The sequence below is a fragment of the Equus asinus genome, chromosome X, assembly GCF_041296235.1.
Source record: "Equus asinus isolate D_3611 breed Donkey chromosome X, EquAss-T2T_v2, whole genome shotgun sequence".
Lineage (NCBI taxonomy): Eukaryota > Metazoa > Chordata > Mammalia > Perissodactyla > Equidae > Equus > Equus asinus.
Window position 1 is genome coordinate 101,039,864 of NC_091820.1, and position 8,247 is coordinate 101,048,110.

The window sequence follows — 8,247 nt, forward strand, 5'->3', positions numbered from 1 at the left end:
TTCTGGTCACAGGGCACCACTGTAGGATGAACCCCAGTTCTGACCCAGGGACTCCCCTCTCATGACTGGGCACTTCCCCAGCAAGTTGTGTCGGGGCGGGGCACGAACACAGACCTGGAAGCTGGGAGCTCCCTGGGACCCACAGAACTGGCAGGTGGCGGGGCCTGCTCAGCAGCTGCGTTTGAGGGGAGCAGGCTGGCTGGCAGTTTGCAGCTTATCGGGAGTTGTTCCCTTCAGGTCTCCTGGCCCACACCAGGTGGGCAGGCTCAGCCAGTATACAAAGGGCCACCAAAGAGCCCTCTTAGCATAATTGCCCAGCCTTTTACCTCCCTCCTCCTAGTGACAAATCCTTTGCAATGGCCCTCTCCTTCTCCATTTTCCTCTGGCTTCTCTCTGTCATCCAACTTTCCTGCTAGCGCCCAGTTTCTCCAGTAGCTCAGGAGGTTCCTCTCCCTTTTTCCGTGCCCACCCTCTTCCAAACACCAAGGCCCTGGTTAGCCTCAGATGCTTTAGGATGGGTGAGTGTCTTGCTGAAAGGCGAGATGGAGAATAAAGGGCTGGGGGCTGAAAAATGATAAAGTAGTTTTCCTCCTTGGTCTCTCTGATTATGCCATCCCTCCTTCCACCATCTGAGGGCCTGCCTAGCCCCCCAGGGGGGCCCCTTGCTGCCTTAGGCAGATGCACTTCATACTCTAGCCATCAGTAATTGGTGATACCCTGCTCTTCATTGATGCATCTTTTCCTGGGTGCTAGTGGATGCCTGGGTTGCCCCAGCAGAGGCAGGCAGTGTAGTATACCTCTGAAAAAGACTAGCAGCCTGTCTCTGCTATGTAATCCCAGTTGAAGGCTTGGAGCCACAGCCTTTTTGGAGACACTATAACTGTTGTAGTTAAAATGGCATGGGTCCAAATCCTAGATTAGGCCTTACTAGCTGTGTGACCTTGCGGAGATTACTTAACCTCTCTGAGCCTTCGTTATTGTGAGGATTAAATATGATAATGCATGCAGAATGCTAGCACAATGCCTGGCCCATAATAAGTGCTCAATAAAAGTCAGCAATCATAATTACTATTACTATTAATTGTCGTTATGTGGTTAGAATCCAGCTTCCACTACTTACCGCTACATGAGTCTTGGCTTCCTCCTCTGTAAAATGAGGAAGAGGGTTGTGGAGATCCTGAGATGAGTTAAAGCGAGTAAGCTCTCAGGGCAGGCTGGAGGTCCAACCAGGGGAGTGGAACTAATTATATCCCCTGGGATGAAGAACCATCCTCCTTTGCCTAGGCGCATTCGCAGAGGGCCCAACTCGCAGTGACGGATGGGTCGACAAATGGTAGTCAGTATTGCTATTATTACTGGAGGCCGAGAGAGTCTCTGTCCATTTATTTCTGGATTCTCAGTTAATGGTGAGTTGGTTGCTTGGTTGTTAAGCGCTGATTATAGTCCAAAGGTGCCAGTGAGGCTGGGCTGCCTCGATCCACACTCAGTGTACAGGGGAGAAAAATAGTGCCACTTATTAGCTTCGTCTCAACGTATTGATTTCAATAGGAAATAGGCTTCTGGCTGGAAGGTCCTCATTTGTCATCCACTTGTCATGAGATTTGAAGAGACCGAACTCTTACCCCGAGGAGATCTTCCTCACCAAATTTCAGTGTGACTGGATCGAGAGTCCCAGTTTTACACACAAGTGTTTACTTTGCTGCATTTTGCCACAGGGTTAAGAATGTCAAAGAACCTTCTCTGTACTCTGCCTCCTGCTCTCCCCCCTCCCTCATTTCTCTTGAGCATAAGGAGTGCCCACAGCTTGTCAAACAACAAAAACAAAAAAATCCTACTTACATGATTCTCTGGGCGGGACGGGGGAGGGTGGTTCTCCCTTTGGAAATGAAATCAGCCAAGGTGCACGCAGGCGTGAGAACTCATTTTGACCAAGAGCAAGAAACACTGCAAATCTACATCACTTCAGACTGGGCTCAAGCAGAGTAAGAACAAAACGGGAAGCCTTTTAGTAGATGACTAGGAGACAGATTGGTCTTGAGGAAGAATGACAGCTACCATTTACTGAGACCTCTTCCATCCATTATCTCATTTAATACTCCCAATAACTCCATGAGGCTCTACCATCATCTTCATCCCACAGGTAAGGCTCAGAGAGGTTAAGTGACTTACTCAGGTCATACCACTAATAAGAAGCAGATTCCAAAAGCTGTGTACTTAATCACTATTCTAAACTGGGCACTGCCTCATTGGTCACCCAGGCGCCCTCCCACATGTATTTGTCCAGTGACACAGTCCCTCCCAAGATTCTATTCCCCTTCACTACCCGGTCTTTACTTTTGTTTACCGCACAGCAGATTGAGCAGAACCCAGGCATATGCTTCTAGGGAGCCCAGCAAGCAGCAGAAGAGAGCTAATCCAAATTGCAAAATGCATTTATTTCAGTTATTAACCCGTGAGTTTTATTATAAGAACTGATACAAGCAAACTTGTTGGTAACTGTGCTATTAATATTAATATTCATAAGGAATGAACTGGGCAAGGATCAGGGGGACTCTGGAGGAGATCTTCCCCCAAGACACCACCACAAGGAAACCAGCCAGAAACTGTCTGGCTGCAAATAGCATTATTCATACTGGACAGCTGGTTCCCGGCTCCCTCTCCAATCCCTGGAGACAGGGGGCCAACTCTTCTCTGCTTCTCTTCACCTCTCTCTTTTGGAAGGATTAGAAATCAAGTCTGAGTCACTTCTCTGGCTAGACTTCTCCTTTTTTTTTGGACTAACTCAGTGTGTCTGTAGTCCCAAGTGTGACTCCGTGTGTGTCCCTGTGTGTATGTTGTGCTCCTCAGAGCATCTTCTACTGTGCGGGTCTGCCTGCGTGTTTGCCGGGAATGCTGTGTGTTTCTCGCCCTGCATGTCCTTACTTTCACTCACCATCCATTTTTAATAATTCCATCAGCTTGTTTTCCCAGCCTAGGCTACCCCCATCCAGATGCAGGGAATTTCCATCCTTTTTTTCACCGTAGGAAGTGCCAGGAAGGAAGCAAAAAGTGTGCTCAGTGGACTGATGGCCAAATCTGCTAGTCAGCTCCTCCACTGCTGATCCCAGCTGCGGGAAGCCACAGAGCTCTGCACCGGGGCTCTCCTCTGTGTCCTGGAAATTCCACGCAGCTTGCAAGACCCTCCTCTGGCCCCCCGATTGCCCCTCACTAGCCCTCCAGCCTCTTCTGTGGCTTTACCCAAATATTTAAATAGAACTGAGGACAAGACTCCAACTAGAATGGGTCCCCTTTTCCCAACAGCCTCCCTGGCAGAGTCCAGGCACACAGGGAGAATTGAGGAGGGCTCACTTTTCACCTTAGAACTGCTGAGGCCCAAACGTGCCACAGTTAGTTCTCTCTCTGAGGCACCCCTGACACTCAGAAATTCACCATGCATTTGGCATCACCAGAGGCTCCTCCACTCCACCACGTCCTTCTGCTTTTTTTGTTCCTGGCCTCAACTTTGCCCTCCCAAAACCATTTCAGCTTCCCAGTCCCCCCTGAGTCCCCAGTGAGGCTGCCCTTTGGGGGAGAGGGAGAGTGGCCTTTCTTCTTGGCCCCCAAACTCCACCAAAGGGGTCTGGAGCCATCTGGGAGACCAAAAGCCTTTCTTGAATCCCGGCTGCCACATGTTTAGTATTCACAGCATGTTTCGAAAAAAATGTCTTGAGATCATTCATTAGGCACTGTGCTGTGTGCCTAGCTACTCTCCTTCGGGGTGTGTGTGCGTGTGTGGCCAGGACCCTCCCTCCATCTGCTGGTGAACACACACAGGCACACACACCTTAACCTCCTTCCCTTCTCACCAAACCAACCGCATGCTCTGAGCAGACCTCTGCCAGCTGGCAGATTGCTCCCTTCTTGAGGTGGGCTCCCGGGCTGGGCCTGGGCTGGAAACAGCTCGCACTTCAGGGCTGAGGAGAGGTGCTGCGAGTAGGAGCCGACGCCGAAACTCAAGATGTGTGTGGATGCTGGCGGTGGTGACCAGAAGGGGAGCTGCGGGGAGGGCAACCCCAGTAGAAGGCGAGCAAACAAGGGTCGAAGGGGCGCTCAGAGAGGCAAGGTCAGGGACCAGGGAATGGAGTCCCCAAAGCGAGCATTCCCGTTGCCCCTTCTCTGCAGCTCACCACACCGCCCCCCACCCACCCCCCCTTTCTCGGGTTCACTTTGGAAATTGGCTTGCCCTTTTAGCTCCCAGCAGTTCCCGGCAGAGCCCAGTCTGAATGGTCAGGTTTAAGAAGTGAGGCAGCGCCAGGCTGGGTGGCTGGCTTGCTCGCTTGAGTCTTGGGAGATTCTTTCCCCAATTGTCAATTTTGTGCTTATTTTTAGTTGTGACCCGAGCCGGGAGCTGTGCCTTTAAGCCGCGTTCCCATTCCGGGAAACCGACGCCAGCACTCGAGGGTCGGGAGGCGCCGGAGAGGCCCCTCATTCTGCGCTCCCCTCTTTCCTCCCCCTCCTCCCCCTCCCCCGCCCCTCCTCCCCTCCTCCCCTCCCCTCCTCGGCCGTCCGGCCGCCTCGCCGCCATCCGTCACCTCGCCGCCTGCCGCACTCCTGGAGCGAGAGAGCGACGAGCGAGCCACGGAGATGGTGCCGCCCGCGGCGCAGCCATGGAGCCCGCCCGAGGAGCCCGCGCGCGCCGCTGCCAGCCTGCCCGCAGCCCGCCGCCTGCGCGCCAGCTCCCCGCGTCCCGGGCCAGCTGCTGCCGCCCCGCCAACCTCTGCCCGCCCCGCCGCCCGGTGCCACTGAGCCCCACGCCCGTGCCGGGCTCGGGGACACGGGCGCCCTAGTCCCGCTGCTGTCGCCGTCGCCGCTGCGCCGCCGCCGCCGCGCCACCGAGGAGGAGGAGGAAGAGGAGGCGGAGGAGGAAGGTAAGAGGCGCGCTGCCTTCAGGGGGGCGCGCCCGCAGTCTCAGCCCGGCCCGGGGTGGGTCGCGGCGGGAGCGTGCCGCCCTGGGCTGTCTCGGGGGCGACCGGCGCTTGGGCGCCCCCGGGAGCCGGGGCCAGGGCGGGGGGGCGCCGAGCGTCGGGCTGCCTGGAGTTTGGGCGGGCGGGGGAGCGGCCGGCTGCGTGCCCACTGCCCCGGTGAGTCGCCGGCTGGGCGGGCTCGCCTTGGCCGCCGGGGGTGCAGGGTGAGGAGCCAAGCGCAGGGGAGTGCAGTGCGTTCATTATGGAGCCTTTGTGTGCGCGCCGGGGCCATGGGCACAGTGGGGAGAGCTGGCTAGACGCGGGGCCTGGCTGCTGGGAGGTGGCCACTTAGCCGGGGTGCCCGGAGAAGCCCGAGCCTCAGGGCTGCCAGAAACAGCTGTCTGAAGCATGTGCGTGGTTCCCGGGGCCATGTTCACACGGGGACACGGACGCACACACACGCACAGGCAGCCGCACCACATACCCTGCGCTCAGCTACAGTCACCCCATTCAAAGACGAAACACACACACATATACACACAGCTACACTTGCCCCCTCCCACCAGGATGCTAGTAAAGCAGTCATCCAAACACATATAGCTACACGCACCCCCTCCCCAGCGCCACTTCAATATGTTTACACACACACACACACATCCACTCCTCTACTGCCCAGCCTGGTGCTTTGGAGCTTGGAGAGTGTGTCTGTTGTCTCAGAGCGTCCCTGAGAAACTACATGACAACTGCACATTACTGCAGATCCAGTACCTGCTCCCCCCCCCCACACACGGCTAACTCGCGTCCCAAGCTGCTGTAGACACCTCCACCAGGGCCCTTAAGAACTCCATTCTGGCAAAAAGCATTCCCAACTCTTATAGTCGTTGCCATCTCCACCCAACCTCCTGGGCCTCCTGCACACACACACCCATACACGCACATTGAAACCACTGCAGGGGCCAATGCTTGACATCTTCCTCCAAAAGCAGGTGGCACCCCCACCCTTGCAGCTGACCAGAGAGCCCTTGATCCCCGTGTACACTGAATTCTGCCAGACCTGCTCCCTCCCCTTGGCATCTTAGTCTGGCTGCAGAGCCCTGGAGTCCACTGGGTGGTCTTAGCATCCTGCAGCTCTTTCAGAGGGCGGGGCAGTCTCTGGACTTCTGCCCACTGGAGAAACTGTTATAAGAGCAAGGCTCCCTTGGGGGCGCCCTTCTTGGGCTGGAGGGTTGGGGGCTCTATGCTGACTCAGAGAAAAGCTCCGAGTGAGTTTTCCCCACTGGAAGGCTAGGGTAAAAGGCGCACACTTTGGTAGAGTGGACCCCGGTGTGGTGTGGCAATTCAGCCACTGGGGTCCTCAGCAGGGAGACCTTATCTGTCCCTCCCCTTCCCTGCCCGTCAGGCTCACTGCAGAAGAAGCCAGGGGAACCCAGTTCTCAGTTTCCTGGGAGCTGAGAGAGGCTTCCCAGGAAGCCTTTGCTATTTTCACTAAGCAAGAGACTCTCAGCTCCCCTCCACACCCAAACCTCAGCAAGACTTGGCCATGCCCAAGCAGACGTGCCGGCTTCTATCCAATTTCATGGCCTATTTTTTTCATATGAAAGAAGCAGTTCAACCTCAGCAGTTTGGCATGAGGGTACCCCTGAGGTGAAATAAGATGTAATGTGTGTGTGGAAGGGGGAGGACTAGTGGGTTTGACTGGTTTAAGTAGAGACGCCGCCGTGGAATCAGACTGTATTCCTTGGTAAAGTCGTGACAGAAGGCTTCGACGTCAGAGCCCCTTCACTGCACCCCTCCCGGCGGCTGCTCCAGGCGCCTCGGGGTCCCCTCCCCCGCCCCCTTAGGCCGCTTAGGCGGGGCTTTGCTCCCTGCTCCGTCAAATCTGATGACAGAATCCCTGCCTGGCCAAGGTGTTAATAGCTGATAATGTTTTACTGCCTTCACCTCTCAGGTAATATTTGCATTTTTAAAGGAGGCAGAGGAATGGCTCTGTTGGTGGTGCTCTCAGGCACCTGTGGCAAGACCCAGGCAGGAGCGTTTGTGGACCGTGTCTTCTACTGTCTGTGTCTGGCTCGGAGTTATGCGTGATGTGTGTGGGAGTGGGCATGTGGGAAGGTGAGCTGTAATTACGGAGGGCTTTGAGACCCATAGAGAGAAGGTTTAAATTGATGTTCGAGGCAATTGGGAGCCACTGCAGGATTCTGAGAAGGGAGGGGGTATGATCCAAGAAGGAGAGAGACACTCGTTGCTGCGTGTGGAGAGATTCTCCCCTCTCTCCCACCAACACTCACCACCACAATTGCTTTGTAAGTGTGGGCTGACGACCACTGGGGAGAGGAGGCCAGCCAGGGTAGGGTGGTGGGTGCCCCAAGTTCCTGACTCCGAACATCTCCCAGATCTGAGGCATCCTGAAGACTGGCTGGGCTAGCGGCCCGAAGCCAGCAAGTGCCCCAATAAACACAAGCTAGTCATGCTGTTGGTGCTGTGGCTTCAGACAGTGGAATGGAGCTTCTGCCTCCCTGGGTGAGGGGGCTGGGGACTCCTTGGAGGCTGCAGGACCCATTTTAAATGAGTCAAGGGACCTCTACCTCTGGTGAGTGGCACAGTCCCAGGGTCTTGGGAAATGAACTGTGTGGCCCAATTCGGGGATTTTGCCACCAACGAGGTCCTTTGGGAGCAATGGTAAGTTCAAAAAGTGCACCAGGAAAGCCCTGGGATTGTTGACAACAGCAGCAAGCTGGGCAAGGCGCAGGATTGGGGTGAGGAGCGAGGCAACTGCAATCCTGGGGTGTGGGGGTAAGGAGTACTGAGGGTGGCATGGGTGGAGGAGAGGCGTTGGTCCAGCACCACCACACTTCAGTAGTCCCCAGTTCAGTCCTTGGAGGGAACCCGTGTGGATGCGGGACAACGGAAGCACTCTGTTCCCACCCACCCCCACTGGCAGAAATGATTGGGCTCCGTGGCCAGCACCAGACAAGGCACCCTGAGAGGGCAGCACCAATGCAATAGAGGAAGGATCCCTGCTCTTTTGGAGCCTCTAGGCTCGCTGAAGCCATAAAAGACACACAGGCACAAACCACACACATACACACAAATTACACACAGAACCTACAGACACACACACCTGCATGCATGTGCACACACTTGCACATACATACACATATGCACACACACCTGGAGCAAATTGTGGGAAGTGAGGCTCACACGGAAGAGCTTGGGTTCTGGGGGTTCATGCCTTCACAGAGGTTCTAGCACCCCCTTTTAGGGCAGCTGGGACAGTCCCCGTCAATACTGAGTGAAGACCCTT

At 55.4% G+C, this 8,247-nt stretch overlaps 1 protein-coding gene across 9 annotated transcripts in view; it reads left to right on the plus strand.

Annotated features, from left to right (window-relative positions):
- Nucleotides 1–4,482: 4,482 nt before the first annotated feature.
- Nucleotides 4,483–8,247, plus strand: part of FRMPD3 (FERM and PDZ domain containing 3) — a 124,859-nt gene continuing 121,094 nt past the window's right edge. For 4 of the 9 annotated variants that reach the window (XM_044763595.2, XM_070502221.1, XM_070502222.1 and 1 more), the window contains exon 1: nucleotides 4,486–4,907. The gene's annotated coding sequence lies outside the window, so the exon portion shown is untranslated. Of the gene's footprint in view, nucleotides 4,908–8,247 lie in introns of all 9 variants that reach the window. The other 5 variants (XM_044763589.2, XM_044763590.2, XM_044763591.2 and 2 more) reach the window with 3 other exon arrangements.